Below are 16,115 nucleotides of genomic sequence, written 5' to 3'. Positions count from 1 at the left end.
TATACCTAGAAGAGTAACTGCTTGGACATAGGATAAGAGTCTGCTTAGCTTTAGCGAACGCTGTCAGGGTTCCAAGGCGATGCACAACCTACACTCCCAAGAGTGGTGTATGAGCATTCCTAAGTATGTGTTTGCTACTGGTATAAAGAAATACAATTGATTTTTGAATGCTCACCTTATATCCAGCAGTCTTAGAAATTCAATTATTAATGTAATATTTTTGTATGTTAATTTTTCAGGATGATACTAAAGATGTCCCATATTTTTGCAAATATGCTACATTGTTTTATATCACAAAAACTATACACTTACGGTTTAACAAGTCCCCTGCAAATTCAATATTTACTTTGGATTAACTTAACAAACACTGAACACTATATACTGGGTACTTCCCTGTTTCCTAGAAATACAATAATGAATAAGCTTTTGCTCTGACAGCCTGGTAGAATTCAGATATTTGCCTCAAAGTTACCATTTTCTTCTTCTCCCAATCATGGACATCATTTTTCAAAGTTGCTAAGTCCTTTGCCAATTTCTCAGAAATTGCAATTTTAGCCTGTTACTTAACTTTCCCCTCAGTTTTCTCTTTTATAAAATAAAGGAATTGAATTATGATATCTTTCAGTCTAAAATTCGTCTTTTTTAAGATTTTATTTATTGGGGTGCCTGGGTGGCTCAGTTGGTTAAGCAGCCCACTCTTGATTTCTGCTCAGGTCATGATTTCAGGATTGTGAAATAGAGCCCCCACTTGGGCTCCATACTCAGTGGGGAGTCTGCTTGAGATTCTCTCTCTCCCTCTGCTCCTCCCTGTGCTCATGCACTCTCTCTCTCAAATAAATAAATCTTTAAAAAAAAGATTTTATTTATTATTGGAGAGAGAATGCACAGGCATGCACACAGGCAGGGAGAGGAGCAGAGGGGAAAGGAGAGAGAATCTTGAGCAGACTCTGCACCAACTGTAGAGCCTGATGAGGGGCTTGATCTCATAACCCTGATCATGACCTGAGCTGAAACCAAGAGTCCAACACTTAACCGACTGAGCCACCCAGGCACCCCTCAATCTAAAATTCTTAATACATGGGGTGCCTGGGTGGCTCAGTTGGTTAAGCGACTGCCTTCGGCTCAGGTCATGATCCTGGAGTCCCAAGATTGAGTCCCGCATCAGGCTCCCTGCTCGGCGGGGAATCTGCTTCTCCCTCTGACCCTCCTGACCCTCCCCCCTCTCAGGCTCTCTCTCTCTCAGTCTCTCTTTCTCAAATAAATAAATAAAATCTTTAAAAAAAAATAAAATAAAATTCTTAATACAATCCTGAAGTTCTCACACTTCACAGCTAAGTTCTTGTTCAGAACTTTTTAGTTCTGAAGTAGACCTAAGGCTCAGAGTCTACCACAAATCACTTTGCCTCCTTTGCTTTCTTGCTCAAATATTCCAAAATACATTAAAAAAATTTTTTCCCACTGCCCCACTCCCTGGCTACCCCACTTGTCTCTTGCTTAAAATATCCACATCCTACCACCTTACTTGGTAAGGTTTACATCTCTTCCTTTTATCAAGCAGTTTCAAAATTTCTCTTCCCTTCCAAAAAGCAGGAAATAAGACACTTTAGCCACTGCCAAGTGCTCTTATGTCTCACTTGTGATAATGCATAATAACTTGAACTTACCTCATATAATCCTCACAATAATCATACACAGAGTAATTTTTTTATCCTCATTTTACAGTTGAGGAAATTTAAGGAGGAGATTACTTTTTTAAAATCACTGCAATGGGCTAAACTGTGTTCCCTGCAAATTTGTATGTTGAAGTCCTAACCCCCAGTACTGCAGAATGTGACTGTACTTGGAGACTGAGCCTTTAAAGAGGTGATTACATTAAAATGAGGTGTTTTTTTGTGTTTTTTTTAGGGTAGGCCCTAATCCAATATGACTGGTGTACTCACAAGAGGAGGAAATTAGACACAGACATGCGAAAGAGGAAGGACCATGTGAAGGCAGAGGGAAAAGACAGCCATCTGCAAGTCAAGGAGAGATGCCTCAGAAGAAACCAACCCCGCCAACACCTTGATCTTGGACTTCTAGCCTCCAGAACTGTGAGAAAATACATTTCTGTTGTTTAAGCCACCAGTCTGTGGTATTTTGTTATGGGAGCCCAAGCAAACTAATACATTACTAACACTCTTGTCCCATTAATAAGCATACAGGAAGACATTTTTTAAAGACCATAAAAAAGGAAAGAACAATTGTGACATAAAAAAAAAAAAAAAAAAGCCAGGACTGAAGCTAAAAAGCACAGCTGTATACACTTGCTTGTAAGGTGAGCCAAAACCTGCCTCTTTCTGCAGCCACAGTTGGAAGGGAAAATACGGTAATTTCACAATTCAAAGAGCTCTAGAGAGGCCACATAGTTTGTAGGTGGCTGAGCCATGATTTGCCCGGGTCACTCATGCCCCCAAATCTATGATCTTCTCACCATGCCACACTGCTTTATTACACAGTAGTTACAGGATCATTTGTCTTTAGCCTTATACAATTTACATGATTATTTTTTGTTTCCCAATTCCTCCCTCCCTGTCCCAAATCAATTACCTCTGCACAGCATAAATATGCTAATTGGTCTTCTAGAGGTCCATACTGTATGATTCCATTATAATTTCCTTTAACTATTTAGTTCAAAACTGTGTATGAGATATGTTCATCCTATACTAAATTCTATACTATACTGGATTGTATTATAGCAATCTTCCATTATATAGGACGTTTTCTATGTTTAAAGTGTCTGTTCAACTCATGGCCCACTATTTTTGTGACCTGCACCTGATCATCTAAACTGATGTTGTCAGTCTTGGAAGGTGAACTCCAAGAGAGCAAGAATTGCCTGCTTAACTCACTACATGGCACCATCTACTCACAGGCCCTATGAAGCACGACTGAAGTCCAATGATGAGGATGATTTATTTCCTTCTCTCATAGGTGCAAAAAGGGGAAGTACAAACTAATCTCAGACAATTACTCTCTCCTACAAAATACATATGAAGTTTCTGCTCATATTTTAAAAGATCTCATAATAAAACTGCCATAAACTTGGTAATTTGAGGTGTAAATAAATGGGTCCATCTTCATCATCAACATCATTAAATAGCAAACACTAATGTAAGGGTTTACCATGTGCCATATATAAAGGGTAAACCATTTTGTAAGGGTTTTAAAGGCATACCCTTTAAATATATGCCTCTCACACTCTATAAAATTGGTGGAATTATTATTCCCACTTTACAGATAGATAAGGACATTAAAGCACAAGAGAAGTAACCTGTCCATTATAAAAAACCTCAGAAGTGGTAGAACTGTAACAGCATTCCAGCTGATCTTAAGTGTTAACTTGCTTCAAGTTGACACACTCCCTTGCCTGCTGCCTTAAGGTCCTTGATCTGTAACAGAACTAATTTACTTTACTTTCTTTGAGACTGGCAGACCACTGGCCTTGGGGAATGAAGGACCAGAACATTCCTAGGCCACAGAGGCCAGCAAGTCTGCTTAAAGCCACCTTGGCTTTCTGATAGGCCAGCAATCTTTTAGTAAAACGTTTTTTTTTTTTCTTTTTAAGGTCACACAATGACTTTACTGACCTCCCTTTGCACATCTGTAGATCTTGCCCTCCTTTGCAGAAAGAACAGAGTACTCTTGCCCAACCACCCCCAGGTACCAAGGAACCAGACCTTCTTGCACAATCACCCCTGGGCACCAAGGAACCATAACTTCTTGCACAACCTCCGAGCACCAAGATAACACTGTAGCTGGCATCATCAAATCTGCACATAATCCAGAAATGTCAGACCACTGTACTCCCTTACCTGATCAAACCCCTTTAAAAATCAAGAGTCCACCTTCTACCCAGCTGGCCAGCCTCCTGAATAAAGTTCATATTCTTTTCCAGTCAAAACTCATCTCTTGGTATTGGCCTTTTGAGCAAGGGGCAGCCGAACTTGGGTTTCGATAAGAGAACCAGGATTCCAACCCAAGCATTTTGGTTCCAATGTTCATATTTTTAATTATTTTGCTATATTGCCTCCATACCCAGGAAATGTTCAAGCAACCAGGTCTCTTACTTGGATATAAAGGCAATGCAAAATTCACATGGGTTTATTGCAAGTCCTTGCAGAACTCTGTCAGCCTGCTTGGGACAGTCCTACCTCTGCTGCCTTCTGATCATATGCTAACCAGGTAAGGCCTAGTCCTGATGGTTATTTTGAGAAGCAGCTGTGTTGCAATGAATAGATTCATTTACTTATTGTAACCATACCCCATACAAAAATGATATGGAGCAACTTTTTTTTTTTTTAAAGATTTTATTTATTTATCTGAGAGAGAGAGAATGAGAGAGAGCACATGAGAGGGGGGAGGGTCAGAGGGAGAAGCAGACTCCCTGCCGAGCAGGGAGCCCGATGCGGGACTTGATCCAGGGACTCCAGGATCATGACCTGAGCCGAAGGCAGTCGCTTAACCAACTGAGCCACCCAGGCGCCCGATATGGAGCAACTTTTCAGAAACTCTATCCAGTTACATTATACTGCACATAAAAAATTGGAAGCTTTCTTATAATCACTAAGATAACAGAAACAGATTTGGGTTTCAAGCTTGTAAGTTCTGAGATAAGGATCATGTTTATGTTGTTCATCATTGTGTCCCTAGCACCTAGCACAATATCTAGTACATAATATATAGTAAATGCTCAGTAAATACTGATCAACTGAACAAATCATTAGCAAACTCATCTATGTGTGAAGCTTAGGTGCAAGTTAATATGTCAGAAACTACAGGAAAAAGCCAACCAGTACAGTCCCTTTCCCAAGGAGCTTTTATGATAAAATGGAACTGACTTAGCAGGATTCTTGCTAAAACTAGACTCAGCAAAGACTGACAAGGACATGGTAGGCCAAGGTTGAGGCCTAGTAGAGAAGAGGGCTTCAAGGAGGCTAACTAAAGTACAGTCAAAGAGAAAGTCTTTGTCAGAACTCAGCTGAGACAGAAAATTCAGACAAGGAATTCTATGTTCCTCCAAGTAAGAGCTTCATCCCAAGGCAGGGTTTCTTCAATGACAAAGAGATGAAACTGAGAACATATCCACATTCATAAAACAAAAGTCGTGAGCTATGCTGATTTGGCTGCTTACACCCGCCACAATCAACTCATGTAGCTTAGAAAAAGACACAAGCTAACTCTGAGTTTCCTAAACCAATGCAAGTGGCAGGGAAGATGGAAATACCCTGGCTGGTAGACCAGTGGTTCTCAACACTGACTGCATGTTAGCATTAACTGGCAATTATTTAGAAAGTACCGATGCCCAGGTCATTTTTGTAGAGGAGGACTTATGTTGGCTGATTTTTGTCTGTTTTATTTTAAGCTCCTTAGGCCATTCTAATGAGCAATCAGTGTTGAGAGCCACTGGCTTAGCCTAATCTAGCCCCAACTCCAGTTGGTCCCATCCAAATTACATGACTACTCCATAGTAGAAGATGGAATGAATTTTGGAGAAAACAACCACAATGTCCATCATAGGTGGTAATTAAAGCCATAGGACCACCCAGGGTTGGTGTTTATGGTCCTAGAATCAAAGAGTCAGAGATTGGTAGCATTGATTCCTTTCTTGTTTGGATAAAATGAGATGAAAAAGAAATCACCATGACTTTGCAATGGGGGTAAAGACATAAAAGCATATGAGTTGTCAATAACTATTTGAATGAACAAAGGAAATAAACAGAATACTAAGTAAACAAAGGACTGATAACGCTTAACATGGGTTGGAGAAATATTCTATAATTGGAGTAGTTTGATTAGATGAAGAGGACTTGGAATAAATTTCCTTAGGGAAAATAAAAATATGAGAATGTATAGAAAGGACAGAAGGACACTTGAGTGACTGGTCCAACAGAGGATTCCAATATCTCAAACTAGATAACCCTAAGTTTATAGAGTTAGGTTTTCAACTCACATCTCATATTGTTAATGAGGCTACATTCTTATCTTTTTTGAGCACCACTGTGATTTGGAGCATTCCAATGTGCCTCTGAAATAATGAGTTCCTGGATGTCACCAAAAATATTTTCAAAAAAAAAAAAAAGAGGCAAAGCACCAGCATCTGGTGGCATACCTGATCAAACTTAGTAGGTGTGGCACTGAAGCCCAGCACAACAGTTGTAGAATCTCTCTGTCAGTGTTTGGAACTCTGAGAGGAAACCATGGCCCTTCAAAAACACACCTCCACTCTCACCATCTATAAAAGGAAAGGTGAAACATCTGACTGTGGCAACTGCTACTGTAACCAGAGACCTTGTTCAAAAGGCCAATGACTTACTTTCCCTTCTATATTCTTCATCTTAGACATATTGATTCTTAGAAAATATTTGGACTCTAGTATACTAAAATATGGTATTTATCATCTTTAGACCACCAAGAAGTAGGAACTTGTGAAGAACAAGAATCTATACCGCCTCTGTCAACTTGGTCAAGACCTTAGGTGCTGTTAGTAGACTGGTGTCCTGATAAGACTTAATTAATTTGGATGATCAAGATACCAATTTGTATCTTAAATAGCTATGTGTCAGGATGGGGAACACGTCAGAATTGATGAAGGTCTTGTCCTTACATGATCAAATTATTTTGACATAGGGGTGGTAAATAAAAAATCCTAATGTTTATATGAAGAGATGCTTCTGTTCATCAGAAAAATGGTAACCTTTGAGACATAGGATGCTACATAGAGTTTATGTGTTTTCCTCTTGTTATAATAGAAGACATTCTGCTGCCATATATATGTTTAATCATATATATGTTATATAGAAATGTTTAATCATGGTTATCTTTATAAAACTGTCACAAAAGAATAAAAATAACTACAGCCACCATTTATTGAGCACTTAATTTTACAACAACCTTTAAAAATAGGATTATCAGCCTCGATTTACCAATGCAGTACTTAAAGTTCAAAAAGAGTAAATATTCTGCTCTCTACTTGTCTAGAATTATTTGTCTCCTAGGGGGCAGAGACTAAACTCTGCAGACCATGTGCTCGTCACCACTACATATATCTGCTATATTCAGAAAAAGACATGGAATAAAAGTTCAAAAATTCCACCATCTTAAATATTCTGGCCACTATCACTTCGCAATGACATGATACTAACTCGATATGTCCAAGCAACATCCAGTAAAATTCCTAGAGTACCACACATTAATTCCACATGATTTGTTGTCATTTATTTATTTATACCCTACTGTGTTCTGGAAGGATTAATGTGGCTTCTTTAAAAAAATCATCATACTATTTGTATATTCAGTTTCACCATTTAATTTTCAATATTATCTAATATACAAGTTAAGTGTAATTTGACAAAACCTAATAAAGCTTTAATTGCACAGAACCTTTGACCTTGAAATTCCATTTCCAGGAACCTATCCTACAAAAACATTGACTCCTGTGACTAAAAATGCATTTGTAAACAGCTTTTTTTAAAGCATTATTTGAAAAGAAACACAGTAAACCTAAGTATACAAAAATTGCAGATTAGTTTAAAAATACTAGTGCAGCCATTAGTAGAAATACAAAACATCCATTTAAAAGAAAGAGCTAGAGTTATATCTGATATAAAAAGATCTCCAGGGTCTCTCCAAGATATAAAAGCACAAATCAGATATAGATGTAACTATTACCCTGTTAATTTACAACAAAACTATATGCTTAGGCATATATAGGGATATGTAATACATATAAATGTACGAAAAATGCTTGAAAAGATACAGATTTTCTTTCAGCTTTATTGAGGTATAACTGACATATAACATTTGTAAGGTTAAGGTGTACAACTGATAAACTTAACATATTGCAAAATGATTATCACAGTAGCATTGGTTAATACACTATCACCTCACATAATTACCATTTTTTTATGGCAAGAATTTAGCAACTTTCAAGCATAAAATACAGTAGTATTGTTAACTATACTCACCATGCTGTGCATTAGATCCCAAAAACTTAGTCATTTACAACTAAAAGTTTGTACCCATCTCCCCATTTCCCCCACCCCCCAGCTCCTGGCAACGACCAACCTATTCTCTGTCTCTATGAGTTCAGCTTTTTTAGATTCCACATATAAGTAATATCATATTGTATTTGTCTGTCTCTGACTTATTTCACTTAGCATAATGCTCTCAAGGTCCATCTATTTTGTCACAAATGGCAGTGTTTCCTTCTTATGGCTGAAGAATATTCCATTGTATATATATATACTACATCTTTATCCATTCGTCCATTGATGGACACTTAGGTTGTTTCTGTATCTTGGCTATTAGAAAGAATGCTGCAAAGAACCCAGAAGTGCAGATGTCTGTTCAAGATAGTGATTTCATTTCCTTTGGATATATACTCAGAAGTGGAATTGCTGAATCATATGCTAACTCTACTTTTAATGTTTTGAGGAGCTTCTATACTGTTTTTCCTAGGGGCAGCATCAATTTATAGCCCCACAAATAGTGCACAAGGGTTTCTTTTTCTCCATATCCTCCCCAACACTTATCTCTTGTGGTTTTGAGGGTAGCCATTCTAACAGATGTGAGGTGATAGCTCATTGTGGTTTTGATTTGCATTTTCCTGATGATTAGTGATGCTGAACATCTTTTCATGTACCCATGGCCATTTGTAGGTCTTCTTTGGAAAAATGTCTATACAGTTCCTCTGCCCATTTTTTGAAGCCCTCTACTATTATTGTACTGTTTGTACATTTCTCTCTTCAGATGTGAGTATTTTCTTAATATATTTAGGTGCTCTGATGTTGGGTGCACATATGATTGTTATGCCTTCTTGATAAATTGACCCCTTTATTATTATATAGTGGTGTTCTTTGACTCATTGCAGTTTTTGACTTAAAGTCTATCTTCTCTCTTCTCTGATGTAGGTATAGCTATTCCTGCTCACTTTTGGTTTCTACTTCCACAGAATCTTTTTTCATCCCTTCACTTTGAGCCTACATGTCTTTAAAGCTATGTGTCCTTACAGGCACCATATAGTTAGGTCTTCCTTTTTTGTTTTTAATCCATCCAATCTATACCTTTTGATTTGAGAATTTAATCCACTTATATTTAGAGTAATTATCAATAGCATCTTATTAGTTATACTCTGGCTGTTTCCTTGTTCCTTTCTCTCTTGCTGCCTTCCTCTGTGAACAGATCATTTTCCATAGGGGTAGGCTTTGATTCCCTTCTCTTTATCTTTAGTGTATTTACGGCAGTCTTTGTTTTGTGGTTACCATGAGGCTCACATAAAATATCTTATGAATATAATAGAATATTTTACACTGGTAACAACCTCAATCTCATACAAAAACTGTACCCTCTTACTACCCTTCCTTTTTTGTTTTTGATGTCACAATTTAGCCATTTTCATATTATGTATTAAATAACAAATTATTGTAGCTATAGTTATTTTTAATACTCTTGTTCTTTAACCTTTGTATAGATTTAAGTGGCTTACATACCACCATATTACAAAATTAGACTATTCTGAATTTGACTGTATACCTTTACCAGTGTATTGTATATTTTCATATTTTCATGTTACTAATTACTATTCTCTCATTTCAGTTTGAAGAACTTCTTATAAAGCAGGTCTAGTGATGATGAACTCCCTCAGCTTTTGTTTGTCTGGATAAGTCTTTGCCTATACTTTATTTCTGAAGGATAAGTTTGCTGAAGAGAGTATTCTTGACTGGTAGGTTTTTTTTTTTTAATTTTAGTTATATTTGAATATATCATTCCACTGTCTTCTGGCCTGTAAGATTTCTCCTGAGAAATCTGATAGCCTTGTGGTGTGCTAGTAACAAATTTCCTTTCTCTTGTTGCTCTTAAGATTCTTTGTCTCTGCGGGGCGCCTGGGTGGCTCAGTCGTTAAGCGTCTGCCTTCGGCTCAGGTCATGATCCCAGGGTCCTGGGATTGAGCCCCGCATTGGGCTCCCTGCTTGGCGGGAAGCCTGCTTCTCCCTCTCCCACTCCCCCTGCTTGTGTTCCCTCTCTCACACTCTCTGTCAAATAAATAAAATCTTAAAAAAAAAAATTCTTTGTCTCTGACTTTTGAGTTTTATTATAATGTTTTATTATAATGTACCTTGGAAAAGACTCTTTTGAGTTTTTTTGATGACCTATAAGCTTTGTGAACTTGGATATCAAAATCTCTCCCCATATTTGGGAAGTTCTCTGCCATTATTTCTTTAAATAAACTTTCTGCCCCCTTTCCCTCTCTTCTCTTTCTGGAACCCCAATAATTCACAGATTGATTCTTCTGATGGTATCCCATAGTTTATGTAGAGTTTCTTCATTCTTTATCAGTCTTTTTTCTTTATTCTGCTCTGACTGGATAATTTTAAAGTCCCTGTCTTCGATGTCATTGATTCTTTCTTCTACTTGATCAAGCCTAATGTTGATTGCTTTCTATTGCCTTTATTTTTTTTTTTTTTCATTTCATTAATTGTATTCTTCAGCTTCAGAATTTCTATTTGGTTCTTTTTTATTATTTCTCTTTGTTAAATTTCTCATTTTGTTTGTGTATAGTTTTCCTGATTTTGTTGCATTGCTTTTGTGTGTTTTCCTGTAGCCATTAAGTTTCCTTAAAACAGCTATTTTGAATTCTTTTTTTTTTAAAGGAATTGTTTTTCTTTTTTTTTTTTTTAAGATTTTATTTATTTATTTGACAGAGAGCGAGAAAGGGCACAGGCAGGGGGAGTGTCAGGGAGAGGGAGAAGCAGCCTCCCCACTGAGCAGGGGGTGCCCGATGCAGGACTCGATCCCAGGACCTGGGGATCATGACCTGAGCCGAAGGCAGTCACCCAACCAACTGAGCCACCCAGGTGTCCAACTATTTTGAATTCTTATGCGGTAAATCCCAGATGTCCATGTCTTTGGGATCAGTTATTGGAAGACTATTGTGATCCTTAGGTGGTGTCATGTTTCCATGATTTTTCATATTCTTTGAAGTTTTGTACTATTGTCTCCACATTTGAAGTAGCAGTCCTCCTCCTCCTGTCTTCACTAATACTTTCAAGAGAGAAATACCTTCCATCAGCCTGCTAGGAATTCTGAGGCTTTTTCAGACCTTCTATGGATACATGCGCTCCACAATTATTGCTCCTTCTTGAATTCTTAAGGCTATATGCCTTCTCTCAATCCTGAAACATCCTGAGTGCTGACAACCTTCCTTTTATTTTCCCAAAGGGAGCACTAAAGCTCAAGTTTGTGATCTCTCCCTGGTGTGCAGATTCAGGCTGGCTTTCTGAACATGCTCACTAGCCATCTGCCAAAGCTCACTCTTACCATGGCCATTGGGAGCATACACAGGGCATCAGCCATGAAGTAGGGTGTGTGTGTGTGTGTGTGTGTGTGTGTGTGTGTGTGTGTGTGTGAGATATGCAAAGCACTGGGGATGCCCTTGAGCCAACGAGGGGGATCTGGGCGAGGGTCCCCAGCAGCTTGTGAATGTATGTGAAGCAGTTAGTAGGATCCAACTCTCTTTAATGCCTTCAAAGAGTTCTATCTGCTCCTCTCCTAGCCTCTTCCTGCCCTCCAGTCATGCAGCTCAAAACTCAGTACTCTGGATGGGGCAAAAGAGAAATGAGCCTCTTAGGCAGCATCCCACACAGCTGTGGAAGCAGGGTGATCACTCACATCCTCTTATGATCCCCTGCAGGAGAAATCACAGGCCAAGAAGTTCTCTCTTGGCCCTAAGCTGTGCTGCCTTGGGGGAGGGGTGATGCAGGTAAAGTCAAACCGTTCTTCTTACCCTCTCCAATGTGTCCAAACTCAGGTTTTGTTCGTTTTTTGCTCCAAGAGTATGCTGGAAGTCTTCCACTAGAAACCTGGACATCTACAAAGGCTCTCTCATCCTCGGGTGACTGTTTAAGATAGTGCTTCCAGGGGCTCCCAGACCACAACTGAGAGGTGCTAGAGATGGTTCACAAACCACTGTAAGGTCCACAGCTAGGACCAAGGTCTATATTCCTATTACCTGACATATGGGTAGGCAAGCCTCCTCCCAGGTGCCTCGGCATATGGTGCTAAATCCAACACCGCCCACAAAAGCACTTTTGTCTGTGAATAGACGCCAAATTACTGTTGGTTGGTGGGGAGGGGGGGGCACGTGGGAGCACAAACAAGAGATGTCTTATTCAATCCTGATACTGATGTCACTCCTCCACATTAAATTTTTAACAGCAACTACTCCTGAGGAGGGAAGTAGGAATGAAATAGGGGTGGAGGAGGGGAAGAAATGGGGAGAGGAGAGAGTAGTGAAGGAGGGAGCATTTGATATTTAGTAAATATACACTTATGTGTTCGGATTTTTTAATATAGCATGCATTCATTTCTCTTTCATGAAATTTTATAAAAGGAAAGATCTTAGAGAACTCCATGTATTGTCCCCAAATAGTGGTACTTGGAAAAAGCTGATAGCTGTCTTATTGAAATCACAGCCATTATACATTTCCAGCTCTGTCATAACCAACAGAATTTTAATTAATATTCCATTTCTTCTCCCACTGTTTACTTTATCCAAGAAAACCAGAGTCCTCATTCCTGAGGTAAAAAAAGAAAAACATAATAATGACATCACAGACTGGAAAGAAGTTGATGTATATGCTTTTTGAGAATCTTTTTTATAACCATGCTACCAACCCATAACTGCAGCACCTGTAAGCTTTCTTTCTCTCCCACAAAAAGGAACTGTGCAATATACCCTCAGGCCAAGAGGAATTTCTCACTACATATGTGGCTTTGCAAAATCTATTTTTTTGAAAATCCAGTAAATTTACTCGTAAGTTTTTTCCTTCTTCTATACAAATAATCATGGGTAAACAATAACTTCTCTACCTTAAAAAATAAAACCATATGAATACACAAAGTACATAATGCATGTGATTCATTTATACTATAATCACTTCTAGAATGATAAAAACTAAATCTCAAAATATTTAGCTTAAAAAATAATTTTCAGAGACTTCGTTAAGATTTTTAGTATACAGGACAGCATTTAGAAATATTCTCAACTCTGGTTCTGCTCTTCCTGCCTTGTATCTGCTTGGCTTTTTGTCATTTCACTGTTCATTAGCACTTTTATTTAAAGATGAAAGAGGAAGAGAAAGAAGATGAATTCAGTCAATCTCATAACTTATTCTAATCTCTGATAAAAGATCTGAAGAATAAATTTTAAGCTATTAGCTGAAACAAAACTGAACATCACTATATTTATCATTGTGTACAACTAAAGGTAGATTAATAAAGTAGATTATACTTTTATAAAAGAAAAAGAATTCCTTTTTGAAAAAAGCAAATGAGAATATAATTTATAATTATAATATAAAATATAATTAATTCTACCCAAAGACAACATGTAAATATAACAAATATATAATGTTAAGACACACACACATGCGCACACACATATTAAGCAACGTGGTTTGTGGAAAGAACGCTCAGTAAAAAAGCAGGAAATCTGGGTTCTAGTTTTGGCTCTGCCACTAGCTGGGCAATCTTAGGCATGAGCCTCAATTGGCTCATACTGTATAAAGTGATGGTATAAATGTTTCTTTTTTTTTCTTTTATTTTATTATGTTATGTGAATCACCATACATTACATCATTAGTTTTTGTTGTAGTGTTCCATGATTCATTGTTTGCTTATAACACCCAGTGCTTCGTTCAGTACGTGCCCTCTTTAATACCTATCACCAGGGTAACCCATCCCCCCACCCCCTCCCCTCTAGAACCCTGTTTGTTTCTCAGAGTCCATAGTCTCTCATGGTTCATCTCCCCCTCTGATTTCCCAACATACTCCTTGCTCTGTATTTCTCAGCTCTCACTATTCATAACTTATTTAGTGCCACATCAGGTATCTTCTCCCACATACTCTGAAACTATTTTTTGCTTTCTCCCTCTGCCCTTACCTTCCCTTCTAAGCCTAGCCCAGCTTTCTCAGGAAAATCTTCACTTAATTCCAATTGGAGCAAAGGAAACCATAAGCATGACTATTAAACCAAGAGTGATGGCAGGGATAAACCTAAGTGAAGAAAACAAAAGGCCTAACAAACAAACAAAAGGCTCAGTTTCATCAACCTCTGAAATTTGCAGACACACACAGGAGTCCATTCAGAATTCACATAAATTTCCATTTCATTCACTTATCCTCCACAATCACCAGCATTACAGAAAGGAGAAAATTTATTTAAAATTTGTGGGTTTATCACTGTTTTTTATAATTGTTAATGCTGCAATCTTCTAACACATAGTTAATCATTCCTAACTCATTCTATATTGAAGTATAATATTTTCCTATACTATAATTATTTGTTAGTGTGCCTATTTCCTCTACCAGAACATCCTGATTTCCTTGATGGCAGGATTCATTTCAGGACAATTTCATGACTGTAATCCCAGTAGCTAAGCACTTAATAAATGCACGTTGAAATGTGAATATTGTTTTTCTTCTATTTTATCTTACAAAGGTGTTGTATTTGAGCTACTTGGGCAATAAGGCTTTCATAAACTAGCTAGCCTAGGACTATAACACTGCATTTAGAACAATGTTTGGAGGAGAAATCTATCATAATTCAAAAGAAATAATTTATAAATAAACTTCTGAAACTTAATCTTTTTGAAAATTTGTAGCACGATATATCAGGGCCTTTGCAATCTTGCAGTCTAACCCCAACATTTACAGATGAAAAAAATGTAAACTCAAGTGGATTCAAGAGACTTGCGCAAAGTCAGGAACAGAGCTAGGCTCAGAAAGAACTATCTTCTTAAACCACTGTTTTTCTGCTTTATCATGGACACCACATAAATATGTGTGATATGACTGTATGGTTTCTTCTGCTTTCAGTTGTTAAAAATTTTAAAGATTTTATGGCAGAGTTCATTCAGCTAATCAACCGTATCTTTATAATATATGAATCCTAATGATCATTATTGACTGAGGAATACACTATAAGGACTTGCACATGTCTTCAGAGACAAATTACAAAGTGCACCTTTAATAAAAAACAAAAATAAGTTGAAACACTACTGAAAGTACATTCCAATTACATTAAGAAGTCCTTTCTATTAATTCTAATTTTAGTGTCAATCTACATTTTGTTATTTATTTTCTGTTCGTGTACATTCAGAGAAGACATTGTCTCAATAAGCTGTATACTATTTAACACCAACGTGAAACTGGGAAGTGTAGATACAGTCAATAGTAAAAGAATAGATAAAGTATTTTATACCAAGCACCTCTAATGTGCTATAATTTTGAGAGAGAAAAGCTAAATTCACTAAAGCAGAAAAAGGTTTCTTGGATATCTTGAAGCCTCAAAAACTTGGCCAAACTATTGTTCAATGTGCACACAGTTTGTGTCTTCATGCTCAGATGTTGTTGAAACAGCAGACTTAAAAGAAATAATGTCAATGAATCCTACCAAGCACTATACATGACCTCTGGGGTAATTAGCAATCATTCAAAAGCAACAAGACTAAAATGTTCTATTCTTTATTACTGTCAGCTCTTATCTTGATCAGCATTTTAATAAAGATGCTTCGTTTCTGAGACAGTTTCATGAATCAGTCATAATTACATTCTGACATGCAGTGAATAGTAAAGCAAAACTAAATATCACTTCATCAACCTTTCTAACCTTTATGCAAGTATTAACTGTAAATAATTTTTACACAATCCTACAACAGAAAATCTGCATATTTCTTAGCTTTGTACATACTTTACCCCAAATGAATTTCCTGTGACCTATACCTGAAAAACACAATCAGCCACAATTATCCAGTTTTGTGAGATGTTCAGGTGTTGCCTTTCAGAGTTCAAATCAACTTCAAGTATAAAAGGCTACTTTATTCTACAAATGGCACAATATGCAAAATGGGTTAAGTAGCCAAAAGCATCTCAGAGCATTGTGGCTTGAAAGAAGTCTATCCAGAATCAAAACGTCAGAACAAAAATACGCTAAAGCAAAGTGACACTTATAAAAATAGATTCATAGATTACACATTAAGAAATGGATCCTGATGACTACTGCAGAAAGTCTTATCATT

General features: G+C 37.4%; 1 protein-coding gene across 3 annotated transcripts in view; it reads right to left on the bottom strand.

The window, feature by feature from the left end:
- The window catches only part of AFG1L (AFG1 like ATPase), a 233,769-nt gene that overhangs the window by 78,134 nt on the left and 139,520 nt on the right, over positions 1-16,115 (bottom strand). The gene's annotated exons all lie outside the window — the stretch shown is intronic.

The sequence above is a fragment of the Leptonychotes weddellii genome, chromosome 8 (assembly GCF_054177405.1).
Source record: "Leptonychotes weddellii isolate Sample4059 chromosome 8, ASM5417740v2, whole genome shotgun sequence".
Taxonomy (NCBI): Eukaryota; Metazoa; Chordata; class Mammalia; order Carnivora; family Phocidae; genus Leptonychotes; species Leptonychotes weddellii.
Note: the sequence above shows the minus strand (reverse complement) of the source record. Positions and strands in the feature narration are given on the sequence as shown.